Consider the following 26,081-nt stretch of genomic DNA (forward strand, 5'->3'; position numbering starts at 1 on the left):
CACACTAGCCCAGGCGGGTGCCCGCCTCTTGCGGTCTCGGGCAAGCTACTGGGAGCCGCCAGCCTGGTCCAGGGAAGAGGGGGAGGGCTGGGGGGCATCGGGTGGCTGGCTCGAGCTGTGCCAGGTGCAGGGTCTGCTGGCTGGGTGCTGGCAGGCTTGCACCTGGCACGGGCACTGTAGCCAGCCTGTGCCCCTTTAAGGGCTCCGGGGCCGGGAGGGGGGCAATAGAGTTTCCCTGGTGTTGGCCAGAGTGGCCACCAGGGAAACCTGGGGAGGGCTAGCCTCCCACTAGTTCGAATTAAGGGGCTACACACCCCTTAATTCGAACTAGCTAGTTTGAACTAGGCTTAATCCTCGTAAAATGAGGTTTTCCTAGTTCGAACTAAGCGCGCTCCGCTAGTTCAAATTAAGTTCGAACTAGCGGAGCGCTAGTGTAGCGCCTATGAAAGTTAGTTCGAACTAACGTCTGTTAGTTCGAACTAACTCTGTAGTGTAGACATACCCATAGGCTTTAGAGTACTCAGGGGAAGCTTAACGTTTCTCTTAAGCCCAGTGTTGAGAACTTTGGCTATGATACTGCCATCTATTTTTTTCATTATTTTGTTCAGAAAGTATCATCAGACTAGACTAATTCTTGATATCGTGCTCAAAGCAATCCATTACTGAGTTCCACTGCATATCTTGTGGGAAAGTTATGTTGGTTCCTCCCACTTTTTTCAGAGCAGCCACTGCAAAGTGGTTGTTCTGGAAGTATATTTCAATTTCAACAACATTAGCTTTTATTTTTGAAACACTGAAGTCTTTGGCTAGGAGGTGCATCAAATGAGCACTGCAAATGTATGTTATTAGCTTGGGACTCTCATCTTGGATACATTTACAGCACAGTCTGTGACCAAACTGCATACTAGACATTTTGATTTTTTTTTCAGATTGTTATAGCTTTTACTGCTACTTCTAAGTATTCTGCTATCTGTGCATTGTTTTCATGTATCAATTGTTTCTGTAAGGAAGACATTCCCTTCTTCTGTCACATAAATACATACAATAGGATTGTTCTGGACATTGCTCGATCCATCAAAATTCAGGCTAGCAATTTTACCCCCTCTAGACTTTTTGAACACTGCTTAATTTCTTTTCTCTACACTTTATTCAGCAACTTGCCTGCAACATCTGCTCTGTTGGGTGGACTGTATCCTAGTCTTAATGACTGACCTATCAAGTGTGGGTTCTCAATCATACAGAAAGGAGAATTTGTTACTTAAACATAATAGGCCATTTTTTCATGAATTTTTTGTAATCTGCTGGTTCTTATCACAAACTTATCTATGACTATTTCTGAATGATATTTCTGGATGAGACTTTTTTTCTTCGTGTTACAGGTATTATGGCTGTGACACACAAGATGTAACTGAAACCTTATAATTGGCATATAACTCTGAAACTATAGAAAATGGTGGTGATCTTGAAGGTGGATTGTCTCCAGAATCTTGTATGTTGAGGATGGATTCTGCTAAACAAAATAAGTCAATGCAGTTATTTAATTATTACTACTACACTGCTCATTTAGTATTACTCATTGCATTCAATGACAGTGCTACTTTAAAGGTGAAATTGGAAAAGAAAGAGCTTTCTATTTCAGCTATTTATTTATCACAACCACACAAAAATGATAGTACTGTTGAGTTACAACTATATATATTTTTTTGCTCAAACATGATAATTCAAGAATAGTCCAGAAGGTAGATAGGCAGTTCTTAAAGAAGTATGAAATAAAAAAGTTTACCAAGCTGAAGGTCCTTCATGTGTAGACATGTTCCTTTCATCATCTTCAACGCAGCTTCCTCCTAAGAAGGAACATTTCTTACAATGTTGTTTCATTTAGGCAACCAGGCCTTGCATTTCTTTGTTGCACCTGTTTGCATTTTGCATGCATTAAAAGATTCCAAACTGGGTCTCTCTTACGGTCTGCTGCTATTATAAGTTTTCCCTACTAGTGAGAGAATGGTATGGTAGATCTCCAGTCAATGAAGTCTCAGAAAGACCTTAAGACTGCTGGAATATGCTGCTCAACTAATTTCAGTTTTGTTTCTTCTGCCTGTCCCTCCTTTCTTACATATATCTACAGACTACTTCTTCTCCTTGCCCATATCTATTCCGAATTTTTTGAAACTTTGCACTTTTAGAGAGCGGTAAGGGATTGACTCTATACACAAATTTGCAGAGGGACAATAGGATTGAGGTCTGTTTCCTCACTTCTATATGTTTATTTATTTTAAAACATTTTTGCTCTTAACAAACGTTATCTCTGGAAACAAATCCACAGTTTGAGAACTATAAAACCCAGCTTTCTTCTTCAAATGATTGGTCATGTGCATTCCAAGTCAGGTGTGTGTGTGTGCGCCACGTGCATAGACGTCAGAAAGCTTTTCCCTAGCAGAAACACATAAGTTGGCAATGAAGACCCCTGGAGTGGCACCAGTATAGCAAGGTATATAGCCCATTTCTAACCCACTCCTCCCTCAGTTCCTTCTTACTGCCAGTGATGGTCTTTGGAATTCTCTCTCTTTCCAGCTAGTCTCTAGCTTTGTTTTCTGTAGTTAGTTGTGAAGTAATTTGATAGTTCTCAGCAGGGAGTCCTTTTCCTCCTCATACCCAAGGCTGGGGCATGCCTCCGTTCTGTGGCTTTAAACCATGCAAGCAGTTCAACAAGTTTATGCCTACACGTGATCACCACAAATCCTATCTTAAGTATTTGGGAGTGGTGCATGTTGCAGATAAGAGTTAGATGTGCAAAGCTTTTATGTCAAGAACCCATGGGAATAGGGAGTTGCATCTAGAAACCTTTTAATGGATACTTCTCTGCACCCCCATTTGCGCCATGGGCCTCAGGAGTGGACCAGGTGGCCTCTGTAAGAAGTGTGCCATCTTTAGTGCAGAGTGCACCACCTCCCTGGCACCAACTGCCGTGCCTTGGCACCACTCTTATTCTCCAGTGCAGCAGAAACGGCAGAGGTGGGAAAGAGGCAGGTCATCTGCTTTGAAGGTGTGGAAGTCAAAAGGGTCGCATTTGGTGCTAGAGTACCCTGCAAAACCACCTGGCCTCCTGACACCATAAACTCCAGCATCACAGCTGGTATCATTGAGTCCAGACCTTGGCACCATTCGCCTACATGAGACTGTTCTCCTCAGCACTGATCCTAGGACTGCTCGAGTCCACATAGTATCAAACCTGCAGGAGGGCTCCTGTCACAAGGGCTTCCAGTGCGGCACAGCACTTCACCTCTATGGCGGTCCTTCCCCCCCCCCCCCCCACATTCGACTTTTATGTTGGAGTCTGAACCGGAGTCTTACAGGTCAAGGAGGAGTCAACGTACTTCAGCACACTGTTGTCCTGAGCATAGGCAGGAGGTCCTGGTATTCAGGCGTCTCTAGTGGCAACCACTGCTGCAGTGGCCCTTTTGGACCCCCCAGGCCTATCACCAAGCTGTTCCAGATCAGTGTTGGTGGTCTTAGCTAGTGGGGCACCTCATCAGCATCACTAGGGAGAGACCCCGCATAGGGGTACAGCAGCTTTCCTCTTTGCAGCAGAAGGGGAAGGGCCTAAACAGGAGGGGGGTGGGGCTACCCACCCTCAGACCATGATTTGTCTGGGGGTGGGAGAGACCTTTTGCCCCCCCCATCCCACTAGGCACTCATGCTCTGGAAGAGGCTTGCCACGCTCCCCCATTCCCAGGCCAATCAGGACCTGGGGGGTGGGGAGCGCAGGAAGCCTCCTCCCGCCCTGTAAGTACCACACTTTGAAGTGCCACGGATTCCTTGCAGGACTGGGAGGATGAAGGAAGCTTTACACAGCTCCCCCGCCCCCAGGCCCTGATTGGCCTGGGGGCGGGGGAGCACGCGATGTCTCCTCCACTCTCTGCCCCGGCCGTACGAGCAGCGCGTGGTGCTTCAAAGTGCCACGTGCTCCTGGCAGGGCAGGTGGAAGCTTTGCGTGCTCCCCCCCGCCTCTAAGCCAATTCTGGCTTGGCGAGGTGAGTGAGTGAGTGAGTGAGTGAGAGAGACACAATATGCTTTTTTTGTGATGGTACTGCCCGGTACGCAGTACCGGCACCTCCAGTCAGAGCTCAACAAATTTTCCCCTGGAGTACCGGCACTTTTTTTTTTTAAACACCCCCTCAAAATAAAGTGTGTGTGTATTCACTCACTCCCTTCACCTCCTCCCCCAGTCCCTGGGCTGTAATCCTTAGTTACAAAAGAGAAAAACAATTAGCCAACTCAGACATGATTTCCAAACCCCCAAAACAATAAACCCTGATGGACTATCTAAACTTTTCCCTACTTACACAGTTCAAGAAGTCCGTTCTTAGAGAGAGAGAAAGTGTCTCCCATCTTCCTCAATACCTGGGAGAAACTGCTCTGGACTCAAACAAAGAAGAGAGTGAGAAAACTCCTTCTTTTCCCGTTTGAAATTCCTACTTTCATTGTTATTGGCTGATTGCCCAAACCGCCCCTCCCCCCCAGCCAACACCTTTGCTAGGTACCTGAGTTAACTCCTTAGTCACCGTGTGCTGGTCAGCACTTCTTCATATCATGACATAGATTTTCCTACCCCCAATGGATTCCCAATTGACCAGTAGCTGTCTGCAGTGGCAAGCTTCCATAGGGCAATTGCCATGCACTTCTACACTGTCAGAGTGGTTCTTATTTAGGTATTCTTGTGCATCAGGGCAGGGGAAAGCCATTCGCATAATTCCAGGAATGTGGCCTTGTGCATGCAGAAGTTCTGTTGCCACTGCTGATCATTCTATGTCTGCATCACAATGTGGTACCACCAGTCTGAGCTTGTTTCACAGCGCCAGAACTGGTGTTGCACTGTATTCAGAGGATTAACTGGCAAGTGCGCTAGCAGGAGCATCAGGACTTGCCTGAGAAACACCTCCATGCCACTCTGAGCTTCATCGTCTTCCTCTTTCTGGTGGGGTAATGTGTGTATACTCTCAAAGTGAAGTCCCATTAGGCCCAACATGACACACATGAACATGTCAGTGCTTTCCTGCAAATTGGGCTCTGTGCTCATGCTGCTATGGTGTCTGTGTGGGCAACCAGGGTACCAAAAGGCACAAGCATACTGCCTCCCCTTTATTTCACTCAAGGGAGAGAAAGAGGGACTAGACAAGTGCTATGTGGCATGCTGGTGACATGAGCTCCTACCCGTCTGCTGCAGAGTATTGGATCCAGCAGACACCGTGAGCATAGTCCAGAATGCAAACTGCCCAAAGTGCCTCACTCTCTGAGTTGATGGTAAGCTCCTTAATGGGGATGTGCTACTTTGAACTACAGGTTGGACTTTCCTGGTCCAGCACTCTTGGGACCTGAGCATCCCAGACCAGGGAAGGTCAAACTTCCCCTGCTGGCTGCGCTGCTAATGGTTCCTCTCCTTGGGGTTCCCGAGGCAGGGGCTTCCTGCTAAAGCTGGCCTGGCTGAGGTTCCCCATCCTGCTTCTCGCTGGCTGTGCTGGGGGTTCCCAGGGATTCTCCAGTCAGGGCCACCACCAGCCCTACCACCTCCAGTGGTTCCTCAGGATTTTCTAGCCCTGGACTGCCTGGCCATCACCAACCCTGCTGCCACTGAGGGTTTCCCAGGGTTCCTTGGCCACCACCGGCCCCGCTGCTGGGGCTCTCTGGCCGCCTGACCCTATTGACACCATGGGTTACCCAGTCAGTGTGGAGGCTCCTTGATACCCTCTGTCCCCACTAATGCTGGGGTTCCCCTGTTAGGGCCATCACTCCCCAGTTGCTGCCTGGCCCTGCTGCTGGGGTTCTCCAGCTGGAGCTCCCGAGCCACTGTCTGGCTCTGCTGCCACTGGGGGTTTCCTGGTCTGGGCTGTCTAGCCATCTTAGCCCCATTGTTGCTGCAGGCTTTACCGGCCCCACTGCCAGGGGCTGTCCAGCCACATAACCCCACTGACACCAGAGCTCCTTGGCAGAGGGGAGGGTCCCCGATGTGGCCTGCCCCCCCGATGCCGGGGTTCCCCTTCCTAGCTGCTGCGGCCCCCCCTCCGGGACTCTGCAAACCCCATATTATCTCAGCTGACTTCTGCCCTAATCTTTGGTCCAGCAATGTCCATGCTGGACCATGGATGTTGCCGGACTAGAGAGTCCTGGATTTGGGAAGTTCAACCTGTACATTTGGTTCTCCCTGGCATTGAGGGTATGGACCTTCAACTTTGCAAAACTGGGTGGTGGGAAATTCACCATATTAGATTCAAACTTTTCTTGCAGTTTAGGCGTCCTCTTCGGGATAAACAAGAGCTAAATAACAGCACAGAACACCGAGAGCCAGGACTGGTGGCTGTAAAACTTTCTGATACCACGAGAAACTTGGCCACACCCATGATAAGTAGACATCTAGGTAATTAAAATCATGCCCAACCATGGATATTGCTGGATCAGAGTGTGCTGGACTAGAGAGAAATTCAACATGTACAAATAATGTCAAAATGTATCTTCAAAAGTGTTTCACTCTAATTCTGCTTCAGCTGGTATTTTTATTTGAGTTATACACTCATTCTTTCAAGGGGAATGCTCATGATTTGCTGTACATGCATCCTGAAACTTTTGAAAATACTTCAGTAAGGCTTTTCTGCCAGTAATTAACATACTGAATCTAGCATGTGAAAACACATTTATATTCTTAAATCTCCCTCTACAGTCCACCCGTTATTTTAAATCCATCTATAGAGAAGTGATTTTTCAAGTAAGTAGGTCACGGTCTATTTAGAATGATGTGACTCAAAACTGGCCCCTTAATTTCTACATGGTATATAATAGAGAACCCATGAGGATGCAGTAGCACTGTTATGTTCTGCAAAGATGTAACCTGTGGCATGTTTTTTCTTTAAGGAAAGATGATGACTACTGTGCCCGCATCAATTTCTGGATAGATTTAAGATCTAACATCATATAGAACATGTTGTGGTACAGGTTGGACCTCTTTGGTCTGGGATGTTCTGTTCTGGCAACATTCATGGTTCAGCAGGACCTTGGATGTTGCTGAACAAGAGAAGCATGGACCAGAGACCATCGGCTATTGGGTGGCAGCAGAGCCTAGCCCAGGACAACCTGGCAGCTGCCGGGGGGCTGGGAGCGGGGCCAGAAGCAAGGTGATAACCAGGAGGGGAGCCTTCCAGGAGGTCAGCTCCTGGGAGAGCCCTTATCTCCTCTGATCTGGTATACTCCCTTGTCTGGGACCTGTGAGGTGCCGAACCAGGGGGGTTGAACCTGTAGTGTAATCTGGAAGTGATGATAATATGGGTTACAGTTGCAATGTCTGCATCCAGAAGATGATATTTCATCTTCTTGGCTGTATGAGCATACAAAAATTTTGATCTAGCTTTAGCTGTTTCTGCTTTTCTAACAGTCCACCTGATACACATTTTTCACCTGCCATACAAACAATTGTTGGTAAACCCCTTGAAAGAGGATAATTATTATAGTAATGAAACAGAGTCATTTTATTTTCTTCTGCACGGCATTGAGATTCATCTAATCTAAAAAGCACAGCTATCTACAGTATACTGACCTAATTATTTCTGATATTCTGTTACTGCAGAAGAAATCTTCCAAGAGTCTTATGCATACAAGTACCAGTGAATTGCATAAAGCAATAGCAAGTTAGACAGATACTTCACAATAAAAGCATAATTGAACTTCATAAGCTTTCACAAAAGCTTTTTCATTAGTCTGTCCTTTAAGATTCTACTGTTCCTTTGTATTCAAGCAGTTTGATAACACTTTTGTTTTCTTTGTTTCTTCAGATTTCATGTCTACTTTTTTTTGCTTGTTTGTCTGAAATTCAAATACTTTTGATATTCCATGGTACTTAAGAAAGACTTCAATTTAAACAAAACAAAACAAAAAAAAAAAAGACAAACTTGGCAAGATTCCAGTGTGTTTAGATTGTTTCAACTTTCACTTCACAAGTATAAGGAACACAAAGTAACTATTACTGCTCAATTGGAAGCAGAATCAAGTGAAGAATATAATATCCCTTTTAGATATAAGCATCTTACTTGAGAGGCAGTAAGTTTCAATTCATGTCAAGAAGTATTGTTATAGCTATAGATTTTGAATTTAAGAAATGTATATTGGAATCTTCTGCCTTCTTGATACCCCTTTCTTGATTAGAAACAACCAGTTGTACTTATATGCTGCTAATTTTGCTAATTGCCATAAACAGGCAACTCTGACTCTTCAGAGTTAAATATTTCATTAGGTTTGGTTTTTAAAATGTTTTTGTTTCTCAAGAGCTTTGGTGAATCTCCCTGTGTGAGATATGGTGCCTCAAGATACAACTATTGAACTGCCTTGAAAATTGGGAAATGTGTGAGGGTAACATAATTGTTCTACCCTATAAGGAAGTGCATCTGTGGCTACCTTAATTCCTTTACTGTTGCCAGAGAGCTAACAATTCAATTTTCATGTCCTCTGCCTGTCTTAGTCAAATTCTTTATTGCACCTAGTTATATAGATCAGTTCAGTGAAGAGTTAACGTAATTTAAGTGGCCACATGCCTTTGGTAATCCCTACAATCTTATTGGTCCCTCAGCCCTTTAAAAAGTGTTTCTTCTCTGACTCCATTCCTGAGGTAAACACATATGTTAGATGTTCATTATGCCTGGAAGGGACCAAGTTTATGTCCCTCTATGTGTCGTGCCTTGTTTTTACTCCCTATGCAGTTGTTACAAAAAAGATAAAAATAAAAATCTGAGGCTTTGGGTGCATGTGGCTCCTTTAGCTATACCATTGGGAGTAGCAAGACCAGTCTGTTTCAAGATATTTCAGTAAAAAATGATGACCAACTTCATCACCCCAGCTTCAGCACCACCCTTCATACTGTATCCAAGATCTATGTCTGCAAGATCACCTTCTGGGGTGCAGTTTGCTGTCCCTGGCATTCTGAACATTTGGCTCTATACTGTCTCTTCACCACCTGTATGGAATCGAGTGCAACAAGATGTACTCAATAACTATTAAGGATGATTAGTTTTTACTCTAGTGTCTTCTGAGAAGTTCTGTGATGGTATCGATAATACAGGAAATTTCTAGAGATGGTAAGGCATCTTACTCTGCTCCCTTGGTTTGGGGAAGGTTATAAATTGGATATTTTTGTCAGAAAACCATAGTTTCCTGGTTCTTGGAACTCAGACGCCAGTTCTCAGGCCATCGTATCCTGTTATAACTATGTGCTATGGAATACCATGAGGTAAGAAGTCCAACATATAAGAGAGAATTCTGGACTCCAAAGTTGTGGTCTGGCTGTTTTCTCCTTGGTCCTGGTAGTATGGCCCTATGAAATTCTTTTTTCTTGTTATGGATTTTGAGTTTCGTTATTTATTTTGTTTTTCCATTTATTAAAAATTCTTTCTTTTTAAATCCAAATTGTGTGATACATTGACTACAATTAAGTAGCCACACTGTAAATGGGTTAACATGTTTGGAATTGGATTGCAATGGCAAAAACAGATTTTACTAAAAAAACCCCTACAATTTAAATTGTATATCTGCAGGATGTTGTGTTTATGTTAAAAGTAACACATTTTAAATCACTTTAAAAGTAGCATTCAGTAATAAGACCAAACTAACATTGCTGAACAGAGTGTGTGTTTAAATATGGTATTAATATGTCTTAAATGTTAAGAACATTTGCTCACTAAACAATGTCATTTCAAGGACATATTCATATGGTAAGAAAGCTAGTGAGTGATCTGTTTCAGGACTATAACAACCTGGTAGAATTAAGAGCCCTTCAGGAATTGTTACAAAGAAAACATTTTTATTTTCTGATTGAGGAGTAGGAGAATGTACAATAACTTCCTCTTATTTCCTTCAGGAGTAACTAAAATGTGTAAGGGAAATACTGAGTGTTACACTAAAAATAAAATTGGTCAGCTTTGTGAGAGACTTAAGGAGGTCAGCATTCAACAGGTTTCACCTTTCAGCCAAGGCTAGCCCAAAACTGCTCACTCTTGGAGCTCATCCTACCAGTTGGGTAACAAGGAGCTATTTATCCATATGAAGTGCTTTTGAGAACCTACTGGCTCTGCTGCAGGCTTGTGGGGACTGGCAGAGGGTAAGGTTTTCCACTCCTGGGCATGGATCAGTTAACATAGTCAGGGAAACATGTGGGGAGGGGGCGGAGGAGGAGAGAAAGGAAGAACTGGTCTACCTTCTCAGGGACAGCTTTGATCACAGAAGTCCATTTGGGGCTGTCCCCCAGTGTGATCATACCACTGATAGACACCTTCTTGTTCTCTGGGACTCTGCATCATTCTCCCCTGCTGGGCCAGAAGCTCTGGCCCCTCCCACTCAAAGCACAGGTGGGATAATTGCCCCCCTTCAGAGCAACACGGACACTGAATCAGTTCAGCTCTGGGAGGTCTCAGCTATAACAGCTCAGCAGCCAGGAAAGCAACTACCAAAAGAGATCAAAACTCTTTCAAAATCCATCTTACTCTTGTGTAAAACTTTTACACAGAGAAAGCTCATAAAGTCAGCTCCCTTTATCAATGAAAGAGGGAGATGCACAGAGGTTGCTTCTGCTTGGGTAACAGTTATTTATACTTGGCTTGATAATAAACAAAAGTGTTTCTATTAAGTATAAAAAATAGGATTTAAGTGATTGCAAGTGAAAACAGTCAGATCAAATTAAATTATTAAATTAAATTAAAATGCCCCCTTCCCCCAGCTAGTCCTAATCAACTAAAAAACTTGTTACATGCAAATTCTTACCTTAAACAGTTGTTCTAATTATCTCTTTCACAAGCTATCCAGCTTCTTACTTTTCCCTATTCAATCTTAGATGTTTCCAGCAGGCATCTTAGGTGGTAAATGGGGAGGAGGGGCTTTTGGCATCTGATGACTGTCCCAATTGTTGGTTTGAGTACCAAGTCATTAAGAACCGGAAGTATTCCTAAAGGTTCTCATTAGGACATTCAGAATTAAAACCAGATTCACATTTCATATTTCTAACTTAATATACAAGAGTGATACATGCATAAAAACAGAATTATACACATTTAGCTGTTTCAACAAGGAGTCGGATGGCACTTTAAAGACTAACAAATTTATTAGGGTATAAGAGTATAAGTTTTCTTGAACTGCAACTTACTTCCTCAGATGCTGAAGAGAAAAAGAAAGACAATTTGATAATTAAATGAGGTATTTTGTTTAAAGCATCTTTGAGTTATGCATATTTATATTCACAAGCCAATTTCCATAAAGCATTTAGGGAGCCTCAGGGTACAAAGCCTGAGATATGGGTGTATTTAGTTGTTCCATAGAAGTCAGCATCCTTTCTTAAATAAAAACCCATATACTGGTCCCTGTGCACTAAGGAAGGGGTGATATCTGGTCATGTGAGTATGCTGTAGTTGAATAATCTGTTGAGATTTCTATGGGCCAGAGTGTGTTTAAGACAGTTACTTTTCTTGGAGATTAGGAAGTAGGATTAAAAAAAGTAACCACGTAACAGATTAAAATTGTATTAGTTAAATGTTTAACCAGGGAACGAGGGTGTATGGAGATGGCTGTCACCCCCCCACATTTTACATGGGGCTCTGCTGCCTGCCCTTGTGGCTAGGAGTCCCTCCCTGCTGCCTGTCTTGGGGACAGCAGTGGAGTCCTGAGCGCTGGCTGATAGCAGAGTTTAATTGCTAACTGTTAACTGAAATTGATAAGACTGCTTATTGGATAATTGGTTAAATGTTTACATCCCTATTAGGAAGCAGCATGAATAGAACTCCTTTTCCTGGTTTCCTTATGGATCCTTCTCTATAGCTCCATTTTTGTAGAAGAGAATATGTTTCCTGTAATAGGATTCTCTTGATGTGAGTCCCAGAAGCATGAGGGAGCAAATTGAGGTGATTTGGTGGAGAAGTGAACGGGATAACCATCACAGGTGGTTTCAGATATCCTGCTATGGAAAGTAATTCTGCACCCGGGGACAGAGCTGTGTAGTGATCCACTGTCCTGTCAAAACTGTTGCTTAGAGGTCAGAGCGGTTGGCTGAAATGCACAACAAAGAATTTTGTTTTTGTTTTGAGATCTGCTATTGGAAGTAGGCTTAACTGAGGAAAAAAGTGGCCCACTTCTAAAGCTGCAGAGAGACTTCCTTTCCAGAGAGACAATATTAGTTAAAAAGATCTCATTCTTATAAAGCAGGGATGGGGAACCACTCGCCTGCCACTTAATTTCATCTGGCTAGTGGCGAATCTCTGTGCTGTAGGCTACGTCTACACTGAATGCTTCTTGCGCAAGAATGACTGTTCTTGTGCAAAAACTTGCCAGCTGTCTACATTGCATGTGCGTTCTTGTGCAAGTAAATTTACAGTATAGCGTTGGAAAACAGGGCTTCTTGCTCAAGAGCTCTGACGCTCCATATCAGGAAGAAGCCTTCTTGTGCAAGTGTTCTTGCACAAGAGGCCAGTATAGACAGCCAGCCAAGAGTTTTTGCACAAGAACTGGCCTCCCAGGAAAAAAGCCAAGTGGCCGCTTGGACGCTCCGTACCTGCACTCACAGCTCCTTACTTCCTGGTTACCGGACCCCCCCCCCTTTAAGTCACACGCAGCATGCAGAGTCCACGTGGCAGCAGCATCACAGCCAGCAGCTCCAGCACGCAGCTCTGCCCTGCTGCATTCAGGAGCCCGCCAGAGATGTCTGCTCCACAGGCACTCTAAGAACCTGCACCCTCCTCCCACCAGCCACCCCAGGGCTCCCAGGATGCCTTGAGGGGCACAAAGTGGCGTGCCCCTTACTGGTCCCAGGCAGAGGTCAAGACCCTTCTTGACCTGTGGGCTGAAGAACCCTTTCACGACTCCCATGCCCGTCGCTGGAATGTGGACATTTTTCACCGCATGGCCCAGACGCTCTCCCAGCAGGGACATCCAGCCCGGACCCTTGAACAGGTCTGGGCTAAGGTGAAGGAGCTGCTTCTGGGCTATGTCCGGGCCACCGAGGGCCAGGGGGCAGGAGCTGACACTTGCCCCCACTATGACCACCTCCACACCATCCTGGGGGACACAGCCGTGGAAGGACCCTGGGTGCCCGTCGACACCAGCCTGCGCTCCCCCTGTCACCAGACCAGCCGAGCCGGAGGAGGAGGGTGACCTGCCCACTGGGTCCAGGTTGGAGGAGGATGAGGACGACCAGAGCAGCACCGTCACCCTCCACCTGGAGCCAGTGGTGAGCAGCCAGGATGTCTCCCGAGCTTCGTCTGAGGCCAGTGAAGGATCCTCCGGTGAGTGTTGCACTTCTCACTCGCACGGGCGAGGGGAGCCAGATGCCCAGGGGGGAGGAGGAAGGAGCGTCACTATGGGTACATCTAGATTACATGCCTCTGTCGACAGAGGCATGTAAAATAGGCTACCCGACATAGTCAATGAAGCGTGGATTTAAATATCCCTGGCATCATTAAAATAAAAATGGCCACTGCGCTGTGCTAGCTCAGCTGATCATCAGCACAGCGTGGCAGTCAAGACACGGATCGGTTGACAAGGGAAGCCTTTGTTAACCGCTCCTGTAAACCTCGTTTCATGAGGCATAAGGGAGCAGTCGACAAAGGCTTCCCTTGTTGACCGATCTGCGTCTTGACTCACGCGCTGTGCAGACAATCAGCTGAGCCGGCACAGTGTGGCGGCCATTTTTATTTTAATGAAGCCGGGGATATTTAAATCCCCGCTTCATTGACTATGTCGGGTAGCCTTACATGCCTTTGTCGGCAAAGGCATGTAATCTAGACGTACCCTCAGGCCGTTCGAGCTGCCCACAGCACTTGCAACCTTGTGCAGCCTGACTGTGTGGCATGTTGATGCGGCAGGCAGCTCCAGGGCATGCCTAGGACCCTGCTGCTCGCACACGTCCTGCCTAGAGAGAGGGGGAATGCTGGCTGGAAGCAGCCAAGGCCCCAAGAGCTCAGGCCAGACCCCACATCTCCCAAAGGGTGCCACACACAGACAGTACACAGCCATGCCTGGCCGTGTTTCAAAGGAGCTGCAGCCCCCGCCCTCGGAAAGTCCGGGTGCCCTTTTGCCCTCTGCAAAGTAGTTCTGGGCTGAAGTTTTTGTGCAAGAGCGTCCTGCCAGTGTGGTATGAGTACTCTTAGGGGTACTTGAGAGAAGTCTGGGGGTACATCAACACTACTGAAACTTGGAGAAAACTAATTTTTTGTTTCAAGTTTTACAGAGCTTCATTATTTGTTTTACAGAGCTTTTTACATCCCAAAATTTCATCATACGCCCAGCTACAATTAAGTTGTTTAAACAAATGTGGTGCAATGGCAGAAAAAAAATGTGTGTATCTGAAAACTGCAGGTACTGGGGGTACTTTTTTTTAGGGGTTGTGACAGACTGCTGGCTAAGCCAGAGCTCTGCCACTGTAGCCTGGCTAAAGAGGCTGAGGGGAAACAGCTGAGCAAGCCCAGGCCTGAAGGGCTATTACAAACAGTTGTGGGCCTCAGTGGGAGAGGGCTATATAAGGCAGAGGAAGGAAGCCAGGAGAGGGGAAGGAAGAGCCAGGAGCCAGGAGCCAGGGTATGGCTCAGTGTGCTCCCAGGCAGATGGAGGAGCTGGCTGACTTGACTGTAAACTTTGTAAATAGAAGGTGCTGGGAACTGACAATAAAAGCATGCTGGCTGATTTGTGGACCAGAAGATGTCCCAGACCAAGGGGCCTGAGCCGGGACTCTGCCACAGGGGTACTTTATAAAAAAAAAAAAAAAATTGAAAAACATTGTTTTAGTTCATAGATCTTGTGCTGTCCCACTGCTCCTGGACACTGTATGACAATGAGTCATCACTTAACAGCAGATGGGCCTTTGATCTTTTTTTTTCTTGATGGAGCTTTTGTTTTTCTCTTTCCTGGGTGGGTTCTCTTGCAGGGCTCACTTGCATTGTTCTTCAGCTATCAAGGTGGTGTGGTGCTGGCAGCTGATTTCCAGACAGGCTGGCTTCAGAGACTGATTCCTTTACACCCCTCCATTCACACTTTTACATAGACACACACCTAACTTTAAACAGCAGTACAAAGTTTAAAATGGGGTTTCAATTACAATATTAAAAAAAAGGTTAAAAAAAGTTACAACAGATTCTCCAAAGGCAATTCTTAAAAGGTTACTAATTATTTCAAATCCCATTCATAATTTGGTCTACAGTTCATGCGTTTGCATGCATAATAATGTCACATTGGTAGATATTAAAAGGGTGATTTTATTCTGCAGCCCTACACGTGGCTGCTAGGGTTGTCTGCCACAAACGGGGTGCTGGGCTCAGTGTGAGCTGGAACCTAGTAGTCCTGGCTGGTGCTGGTCCGGGACGCTGTGCCTCTGCATTTTAAAAGTAGTAAATAGTAAGAGCCTGGCAGCTTCCAGAGCCGGCACGAGCTGGGATTGCTCAGTCCTGGCTCAAGCCAGCTCCTGGAGCTACCTCCGCTGTGGCTTGCCAGAGCGGTCCAATTGACTAATCATATAGTCAGTACAAATTTTATTGACTATATGATTGGCTAGGTAATCACAATTTAACATCCTTACCTTTAACTTCAATGAGGGTAGAGACGTTAAAGACCCACAGCAGACTGCTCCTGCAATCTCTGAGTCATTAGCAACTAGTGGGGTGTTCCCAGAGCTGCCACCTCAGCCCTGACAGAAAAACCAACTCCAAGTGGTTGGCTAGTCAATGGGGTGTCCCAAGAGCTGCCACCTTGGCATGGTTGCTACCAGCAGTGCCACCATCAGCTTGAACTGCCCACTCACTAGTACCATCCAACTCGGACACTGCTGAAAAGTGCAAGGTGGCACAGTCAAAGTATGCAGAGTTGGAGCTGAAATGAAAATTGAGCTCCTCTGCACCAACTGTTCCTGGTTCATGCCCAATACCGAAAACCAAGTCGATATGCCACCTCCTTCTTCACCGGCTGACGCTGCCACACCAGCACATCCCTCAGCTCTTGCACAGGGCCCAGCACCAGCAGCCAAACAACCACCGGCACCGGATGTATCAGTAGAGAAGACTCAAAAGAGGCCTGAAGTCAGACACCATATGGCACAAGTGCAGGCTACCCCTCTACTGGACATAAGGGATGAGTGTCTCCCGCATTCCTTGATGGTTGGCACGGATAGTCCACATTGACACTGGGTGGAGGACATCTCATTTTCACCTGCACTGTCCTCCTGCTTCAAGCTCGGCACTAAGCATGGGAGTAGATTTTCTTCACAACATTCCTCTCCCACTTATTCGGCACCATCCTGGTGTTCCACCAGACAGAAAACGAGCCAATAGCCACTTCAGTACCCGTGGCTTAATCACCCATGACTGTACCCACCCTGTGCCTATCCTCCTGAGTAGCCCCCATGGAACCTAGGGACACAATACTCGCAACAACAATAACAACATACAGCTCCCTTCACTCCAGTCTAGCTCAGCAATTTGTTCACCACCAACATGCCCACCCCAGTCACCTAGGGCTGCAATGCAGGATCACCTGATGGAGAAGGAACACAACTTTCCGCAGTTTGATATTCAAGACCCTTCTGGGGTAGTTCACTACTCTTTGACCCTCAACGAGGAGGTTTTTCCTTCCTTCTCACATCTGGTAGATGACCTGAAACAGTTCCAAGAACTGTTCAAGAGAGTTGCCAACTCATAGGACATTGCTTTACAGGACTTCTTTTCCCATCCTCAGCCCAATTCGCTGGTTGTGGATGTGGTCCATCACCACTCTAGACCAGTGGTCCCCAACCATTTGGGACTTAGTCTTCATCACGTATTTTATCAGTGGGATTCCCAACAATAGATTTGTTTGCAACAGGAGCCAACTGCAGATGTTCATATTACTGATCCAGGCAAGCGAAGGTTGGAACTCGTTGGGAGATGCTTATCTCCAATCTTAGACAGCACCTCTCCTTTACGCCTTCCTGCTAATTCCCCTAGTTTCCAGGGTAATTCACAAAATACGGACGAATCAGACAATAATCACCTTAATCGCCCCATCCTGACCCATCAACCATTGTACCCCTACATCCAGTACCTATTGGCCTGCAACCTAATACCACTTCAGACTATTCCCGACCTCCTCCTGCAACACCAAGGGTGAATACTCCACCCCAACTCCTGGATGCTACGGCTCACGGTGTGGTTCCTTCATGTTTCTAACATGAAGAGACTCTCTGTTCCGAAAGCGTAAAAGAAGTTCTTTTGAATAGCCTAGCATTTCCACATGGTATACTTGCCAGAATAAGTGGTGCCGATTCTATGCATGGTGTCACCAGAGACAATTACACCCTACCACCACCTCTCTACCTGTTGTCCTCGAGTACTTAATGGATCTGAAGGAAGCTAGACTATCCATCAGTTCCATAAAGGTTCATTTAATGGCCATTGCTGTCTTTCATGATTTAGTGGATGGCTCCTCCGTGTTTGCTCATCACACTACTAAGTGCTTTTTTTCTGGTCTACACAAGATGCATCCTGACTTAAATTCACCTATACCACCAGGAGATTTAGTCCTTGTCCTTAACACCTTGATGCTGCTTTCATTTGAACCCTCGGCAACAGGTTCCCTCCATCACATGTCTATGAAGGTGGCATTTTTGGTAGCAATCATGTCTGCAACTGAGTGGGTGAGATTGCAGCACTTATGGTGGATCTGCCCTATATGATTTTCCCTATACATTATGACCACATCTCAAATTTTACCGAAGATTGTTTCTACCTTTTGTATTAACTAGTTCGGGGTGGCCAACCCATTTAACAAAGAGAGCCAAAACAGCGACAAAAAATGTGAAGAGCTGCACCAGAATTGTCGAGCAAAAACAAAAAATTAAAAAAAATTTTTTTTAAAAGGGAGGCTGCCCCTTTAAGATGGCCACCATCGTGGCCGCCATTTTTAAAACCCCGCAGCTCCGACCTGGTAAGCACCACAGGGGAGTGGGGCTGTTGGGGCGGGTGCAGGAGCGGCTTCGTGAGCCGTGGGTTGGCCACAGCTGAACTAGCTCATTTATCTAACTATGTTCATCCCCAAACTCCACAATTTGATCAGGGACACTATTCTACACACTCTGGATGTACGACGAGTTGTGGCAGTCTACCTTGAGAGAATGAGACAATTCTGGGCATCCACCAGACTCTTCATCTCCACCTCTAGGCCCTCTAAAGGGTCAACTGTGTCAGCACAACAAATAAGTGGATATCATCCTGTATCCATACTTGTTATAAGCTCCACAACAAGTGCCCCCCATGGGTGTCATGGCACATTCAACCCGAGCGATGGCATCCTCTGTGGTGTTCCTCCATAATGTGATTTTGATAGACATCTGCAGTGCAGCTACTTGGTCATGTCATCACACATTTGCCCAGCACTATGCATTACAATAAGGACCTGTTCTTCTTTAGGTGATGTACCCGTGGGTGCTCCACGTAAGGTGTAGGGACAACATGGAGCTTTTTTCAGCAGTTGTCAGCGGGCTGCATATGTGTGAGGGGAGTCTTGTGCTGTGTTTAATTTGGTGCCTTTTGTGGCTCGATCCTTCTCCTTCGGTTCCTATTCTGATGTCCTCGGTCATAGATGGAACTCTTCATTCTCAACAATTTTCCTCAGGGAGAAAAACCTGTCAGCTTTCTCTTTTTTTTCCTGTCAGTTTTTATTCTTCTTTGACCGCTGCCAGGTCATTCCTTAATTTTTTTCCCTGTTAGTTCATCATGGGGCCACCGTTTGTTCCGGCACCTGCTCCTCAGGCAGACGGAGACCCTGCTGGGCTCCTTCCCTCCCTCCCTCAAAAAAAAAAAAAAAAAAAAGAGAATAACAATAATAATAAACAAAAGCAGGGAGGCAACGTTTGGAGAAGAGATATGCAACCAACAGTGAAACAGACACAGAGTGCCTCCCTCACCCTTACAACCCTTGAAGGCAGCACAATGCTGGCCCCCCTTCCATCCCCCTGTTTTAAAAAAACGTCAATTGTGATGAGAGCCGATGCTGGTCATGGACAAACATGCAGATTGTATCTGCTGCTTAGGGGAAGCTTGTGTACCCCAGAAATGTGAACTGTGCCGTGGTCTCACAGCAAAAGCCAGGAAGTATAGGGAGCTCCGGCTCCAAATAATTTTATTTGAGAAGATAGTTCAGCCTGAGGACTCTCAAGCCTCTCTGCCATTGTGGCAGGCTCCCAGAAAGAGCTGCTTCATCGTTGGCTCATGAGCAGGCTAAGATGGGGGCCTTCCTCTCTGAATTCCTGCCCCCAACTCCATCCCCTAGAGTGAGCAGAGGGGGCAAGATGAATACCCCTAGCACTGGGGAATCTGGGGCTCAAACTGGCACTGCAACTGTGTATAGCCCCAGTGCCAAAAAGAGCTTCATTGTCACTGGAGAGCACTTACTGGCACGACTGCACGCTGGTGCCAGTGTTATTGAGAGACGTGGCACCGAGATCCGTGCTGCCAGCAAATAAGCAGTCCTTGTACAAGGGACTGTCATCTAAATGAGAGGTCCTCAGCTCCTGACTCGATGCTGCCCTCCCCCCCATGTAGGCTCCAACACTGGTACTTGACAGCCAGGCAGACACAAGTGGCAGGCAGGGTGCTTTACTTCCTCCCTCCAGAGAGGCTTCCTCGTTGCCATTCTCACCATATGTTTCTCCACACTATGTGAGGTCTCCTATAGTCTCTGAACATGCTGCCTTTGGCCAAGATGATCAGTGCAGTGTTTTTTCATTATAGCATACATCCTCCACTACCTCTCATCATCTTTACTGCTACCACGAGAGACAACGATACCCTTCCTGATACTAGGAGTGGTCATACCCTCCAACTCACTCTCTTTCCTGCTGGTCACCATGGGACCACTGGGATCCAGGAAAAAGACATTCTACTGCACTGTCTACCCTGGTGAGGAGACTTCCTCCACCCTCGCCCTCTCACACTATGCCAATCACTGTAGATTCTGAAGAGAAGGAGGGTCAGCTCCCTGATAAACACACTGAGTTATAGGACCATATAGAATTCTCTCCTGATAACTCTTCATCATACACTGATGAAGCTGTAATACCAGACGATAGTCATCTGACAGACAATCTAGAACCATTCCAAGGCCTCTTTAAGAGGGTGGCAGCCAGCCAAGGCATCCGGCTGCACAAAGTCAAGGAGAAAAAACATCAATTCCTGAAAAACATCTGCTCTTCTTCACAGGGAAGAATCACACTGACCATTGATGAGGCTATCGTGGAGTTCTCTGATTAAATTTGGCAAACCCCTGCCTCAATTCAACCAACATATAAAAAGTACGACAGGAAGTACTTTGTGCCACCAAAAGACTTTTTTCACATCTGCAACCAAACTCTCTCATCCTGGATGCTGCTAATCAAGGTGCAAAGGCCCCTCGGGCCAGACCAGCATCCAACAACAAGGAACATTAAAAAATTAGACCTATTTGGAAGAAGGTGTATTGTTTGGCCACGCTATAGCAAAGAATTGCTAACCGCTCAGCATTGCTAGCAAACCACAGCTTTGATAATTATTCCAAACTGGCTGAGCTCATGGAACATCTACCAGATTCCAAAAGACCCATATTCAAATCAGTCATCCGCAAAGGGCACACTGTTCCTTGTGTAGCCCTTCTTTCCTCAATAGATGTAGCTGACATGGCAGCCAGGACAACAGCCACTGTGGTGGTGATGAGAAGGGCCTTTTGGCTTCTATCAGCTGGCATACCCAAAAAACTCCAGTTGAAGGTAGAGGACCTTCTGTTTGATAAGCGTAAGCTTTCTGCACCTATTACTGATGAAGTCCTGCATAGCAGCAAGGACTCCTGCACAACCCTCGGCATGCATACCCTCCATACTGCCGAAAGCATTATACTCCATACAACAAAAACAGAGACCGCTACTATAACTGCACTCAACAAAAGCCGTACGACTACAATCCTGCTAGACAATGACCCCAGAGAAAGCACCCATCTCACGCCCACTGCTTCGGTTCCCCGGCAACAAAGCAGCAAATTTGAAGATTTGGTCGAGGGCCTGCCCTACCTCCCAGTTCATCCTTTGTCAACAGACTTCATCTTTTATCATCAATGGGACATTATAACATCAGATCAGTGGGTCTTAGAAATCATCTGTACAGAATACATCATCCCCTTCATGTTGCTTCCCCCCTAGCCAACCCTTCTCCGTTCCTCTTCAGGGACCCCTTTCATGAGACTCTTTTCAGAGAAGAAATTGATTGGAAGTGATAGAGAGGGTCTTAGATGCCTTTCAGGGAAGCGGGTAGTTGGAGTGGGGGGCGGGCCGAATATGCCAAACTGAACCCAGTGCAAGGCTCTCCTTGCACATTCGTAGCCCATTGACAACTGCTGAAAAAAGCTCTGCCCCGTGATTTGACATCCCTACACCTTACATGGAGCACTCACGGGGACACTCATCTTAAAGAACAGTTGTTACTGCACAGAGTGAGTAACTTCATTTTCCAGTTTCACGTGTGGGCCTGGCTGTCCTTGCTACCTCTCAGTCACGACTCCAAAGCCCACCACTGCCTTGTGAGGATACTGCTCTATAGTCACCTGAGTGGACCACCCACAGGGACACCACACAAAGGAGAAGATGTTATCTTCTGCAGTAACAATGGTTCTTTGATGGTGTCCCTGTGGGTGCTCCACTAACCTCCTGTAGATGAGCTGCAGATTCCTGTACATAAGATGGCAGACATCAAATCACAGTGGGGGAATATTCTGCACACCTCCTCCTCATCCAGAATGGCTCCCCCTTCCCATTAATGAATTGATTCTTGATACTACCAACTCTATTGTTGTACATGTGGTTAATACCTGAGGCAAAGAACATAATGCCAATTCAGTCCCGTGCAATTGGGTTTGGCAAGATGTAGTAGTTGTTGCTTACATGACTGTTTAGAATTGAGAATTATCAAATTATGTCCAAATATTTTATTAATTATGGGAAACTGAGTATGTTTCTGTAACATATACTGGAGACACAAAAGTAAGAATTTGAAGCCATTCTTAAAGAGGTTCAGTTAATAACCAGAATGGTGCTAGTGACAGCATTGTATGTAGCTGATATAGTGGCCTGCCTGTTTTTCGTGAAAGTAGAACTGAGGAGAGTTTCTTGACTACATCTTTCTGGATTGCCCGAATTGTTGCAGAAAACACTTTCATGGAGAAGACAGATTCTTCTCCTCAATTCTAGATTTCTGGACCACATTATGCTCCCTGCATTGCAGAAAAAGACGATGTACCTTTCAGCCATGCACTACCCATTATCTCAGCACGGTTACGAGCCATAGGGTAAGAGGACCAGGGCTCAAAAGAGGAAAGCAGTCTGCACCTTATTCTCAAGCCACCTCTTCTAAGCACTTTTCATGGGGCAGGCGAAGGCCTGATATCTTGCAATGTCAGCTGCCATTCACACAGCTGTCGTGCCTTTCAGAAGTCACCTGGCCCTATTTCCCAGGAACTGTGTCACTTCTGGCAGATAGGTCCTGGGGAGTGTTTTAAAAAGTTATACCATTCAATTCATGTCCTTTCCCCGCTACAATCTTCCTTCCCTATTCTCCTTCAGGCAGCTTTCTCATGAGAACTTACTTCATCAGGAAATATATCATTTGTTCTTCTTTGAGTGCTTCCTCATATCCATTCCATGTAGGTGTGTGTGTGCAGCATGCATGCGTCGTCGGAAATTTTTCCCTTAGCAGTACCCATTGGGCCATCAGGAGAGCCCCCTGGATTGGTGCCAGTATACTGGCCAATATATACCCCTGGTGGCCCTCTACCCCCTCAGTTCCTTCTTAGTGCCGGTGATGGTCATTGGAATGTGCTCTTGCTCTTAATTGTCAAGTGCCTTCAACAGTTAACTCATTCTCAAGTTCCTTTGTTCCTGTTCCAGTTGATCAGTTTGACTTTATCTGTTCCTGAATAGTTGCTAAGTGCTGTTTTCTTAGTGCTAAGTACTGTTCTTAGTGTTAAGGGCCTGTGGCGGTTCTTGCTCTGTGCGGCTGGTGCGTACAGCAGGGCATGCCCAGCCCCTAGCGGTTCAACCCCTGCGAACGGTGCCAGCGGCCTATGCCTTGTGGTGACCCGCACTCGGCCTGCCTGAAGTGCCTGGGAGAAGCTCATTTGTCAGAGGCCTGTAAGATTTGCAAGGTGTTTAAACCATGAATGAAGCGGGAGTGCGAGTCACGCCTAAAGATAATTTTAATGGAGGCAGCTCTCCGACTGGCACCGGTGTAGAACTCTGCACTGGTGATGCAGAGTGCACTGGTCTTAGTGCAGGAGTCGTCGACCCATGCACTCACCTCCCCAGCACTGCGCAGACCTCGGCACAGCTCTCAGTCTCCAGTGGCTCAGAAGTAGAGGAGACCCAGTGGAGCAGGTCGCCCCCAGGGTGCATGCCCTCCGTGCGCCCTCCAGTGGGGCAAGTGGCACCACCAGGCACCGAGCCCGGGACTTTGAGGTTGGGCAGAAGGCCTAGCCCTCACCGGGACCATAGTCCGGTGGGCGATTTCCCGGAGCCTTCGACTCTAGAGGTGTTTGAGGTGGCCAGGGATCTTATTGAGTTGTTCCCTTCCTCTTCACTGGCACCGGCATCTGGACAAGATCGGGTCTACAGTTGGCACCGATTGGAGAATAGGGCACTGGCCGCTCTGGCACCAAACCCCAAGAGGCACCGTTCTTCCCAGGCATCTCTGGCACTGCCTGTGGCACCGCCTTCTGGCCACAGCGTCCACCCCAGCTCACCCCGCAGCACCAGACTCAACTCAGGATGTAGTCCCCTCTCGGCTGGAGTTGGTCTTCGCTTGGTCCAGGGGACCCCCTCGGCAACCCCTCTGACCCGTTCCCCCATGTCAGGGCAGTCACTTCCCTTGCACCAGATGTCCCCATGGCCCTCGGAGTCCGAGGGCAGACCAATCATAGGGCCATTTTCAGTAGCCTCCCAGGATCCCTCACAGGCTGAGGTTGCTGCTGACATGGTGCCGAAGGGGGTCTTCATCGTCCTCCCTCGATGAGGCTCTAGGTGACACGCTCCCTTCCATGCCCTCCATGGATTCGACCACACACCAAGACCTTAGGTGGCTGGTTCAGAGCTTGGGGGCGGGTCCAGGCCAAAAGGGTATCGGAGGACTCTGACCTGACTGTGGACATCTTACAGTCGCATGCCCCCACCAGAGTGGCTCTTCCCATCAATAAGATGATGGCCAAAATATCGAAGACCCTCTCGCAGACCCCAGCCTTGATCCTGCCGATGGATAAGAGACCCGAGGATCTCTCTCACAAGCGTCTCTTGTGGGAAGAGATGCTCCAGCTCCTCTCCTAGGGGCCGCAGAGCTGGTTCCCCCAAGGGTAGTGGGCAGGGGATTCTGTTCCTGTTATTTCCTGGTCCCCAAAGCCAAGGGTGGGGATCTGCGGGGCTTCAACACCACCTTTGTCAAGAAAAAATTCAAGATAGTGACTCTGGAAGTGCCCAGAATTCTGCTCCCTCATGGGCCTGGGCAGGGGTTCCTGAGGAGACGCGCTGCTAACACCTTCGCGCTGCTAACTCCTTGGCCCGGGGGGGAGGGGAGTCTGCTGTATGCGTTTCCCCCATTCTCGCTGATTCACCAAGTGCTCCTCTGGGTGCGGGAGTTCAGGGTGTGTCTGATCCTTATTGCACCGGCATGGCCCTGTCAGCATTGGTTCTCCACCCTCCTGAGCCTATCATGCGACAAGTTGGTGGCACTCCCTCTAGTCCCCAACCTAATCACACTGGACTTTGGCAGACTTTGCCACTCCAACCTGTGGTCCCTGCACCTGATGGTGTGGAAGCTCCCTGGTCAACTGCGGGGGAGCTGCTGTGATCAGCACGGGTGCAAGAAGTGTTATTGGGGAGTAGGAAGCCGTGCACTACGGCAACTTATTTGGCCAAATGGAAGCAGTTCCACTGTTGGGCCACCCAGAGAGGGGTGCGCCCTATGTAAGTCTTGATCCATCTAATCCTGGATTATCTTTTGGACTTTAGGCTCCAGGGACTATTCTCCTCCTCGCTTAAGGTGCACCTGGCAGCTCTTTCTGACTTTCACCCAGGGGTTGGGGGGAAAACGGTCTTTGCCTACCCGATGGTGAACAGGTTCCTGAAGGGCCTGGACAGGCTTTACCCGCACGTTTGGCAGCCTGTCCCACAGTGAGATCTTAATTTGGTCCTGACCAAACTCATGGGGCCCCCGTTTGAGCCATTGGTAACATGTTTGTTGCTCCTCCTGTCCTACAAGGTGTCCTGTTGGTGGCCATCATGTCTGCTAGACAGGTGTTAGAACTAAGGGCCCTCACCACGGACTCTCCGTATACGTTTTTCTTTAAATTTAAGGTTAGGGTACGCTCCTACCCCGTCTTTCTGTCTAAGGTGGTGTCAAACTTCCATGTGTCTCAGGACATCTTCTTGCCTGTCTTCTGCCCCGAGCCGCATGCCTCAAGTAAAGAACAGGTGTTACACACTCTGGATGTTAGGAGAGCTTTAGCCTTTTATTTGGAAAGGACAAAGACATTTTGCAAATTGTCCCAGCTTTTTATTGACGTTACAGAGCGGCTGAAAGTTCAGGCGGTCTCAGCGCAGAGGATCGCCTCATGGATCACAGCCTGTATCAGGGAGTGCTATGGGCTGGCCGGGGTTTCAGCTCCTCCCCTCATGGCCAACTGTACTAGAGCCCAGGCCTCTTCGGTGGCTTTTGTGGCCCAGGTGCCCATACTGGACATCTGCAGGGCCATCATGTGGTCTTCAGTTCATACCTTTGCCAACCATTATGCTCTGGTGCACCAGGCAAGGGAGGATGCTGCCCTGGATAGGGCTATCCTTCATTCCATTGAAGGTTAGAACTCAGATCCCCTCCTGGGGGTGCTGTTTTGGAGTCACCTACATGGAATGGACATGAGCAAGCACTCGAAGAAGAAAGAATGGTTACTTACCTTGTAACTGTTGTTCTTTGAGATGTGTTGTACATGTCCATTCCTAATGCCACCCGCCTCCCCTTCCCTGGAATAGTCTGGTAAGAAGG

General features: G+C 47.1%; 1 protein-coding gene and 1 long non-coding RNA gene across 3 annotated transcripts in view; one reads left to right on the forward strand and one right to left on the reverse strand.

Moving 5' to 3' along the window:
- RPS6KA5 (ribosomal protein S6 kinase A5) overlaps positions 1 to 26,081 on the forward strand; it is a 189,330-nt gene that overhangs the window by 7,284 nt on the left and 155,965 nt on the right. The window lies entirely within an intron of this gene.
- Positions 1,377 to 4,459, reverse strand: LOC149524304 (uncharacterized). Its single transcript, XR_016349598.1, has 3 exons — positions 4,344 to 4,459; positions 1,784 to 1,844; positions 1,377 to 1,510 (listed from the first exon to the last, which is right to left on the reverse strand). It is a non-coding gene; the product is annotated as an uncharacterized LOC149524304 (long non-coding RNA).

Source organism: Pelodiscus sinensis, chromosome 5, assembly GCF_052426305.1.
Source record: "Pelodiscus sinensis isolate ZL-2025 chromosome 5, ASM5242630v1, whole genome shotgun sequence".
Lineage (NCBI taxonomy): Eukaryota > Metazoa > Chordata > Testudines > Trionychidae > Pelodiscus > Pelodiscus sinensis.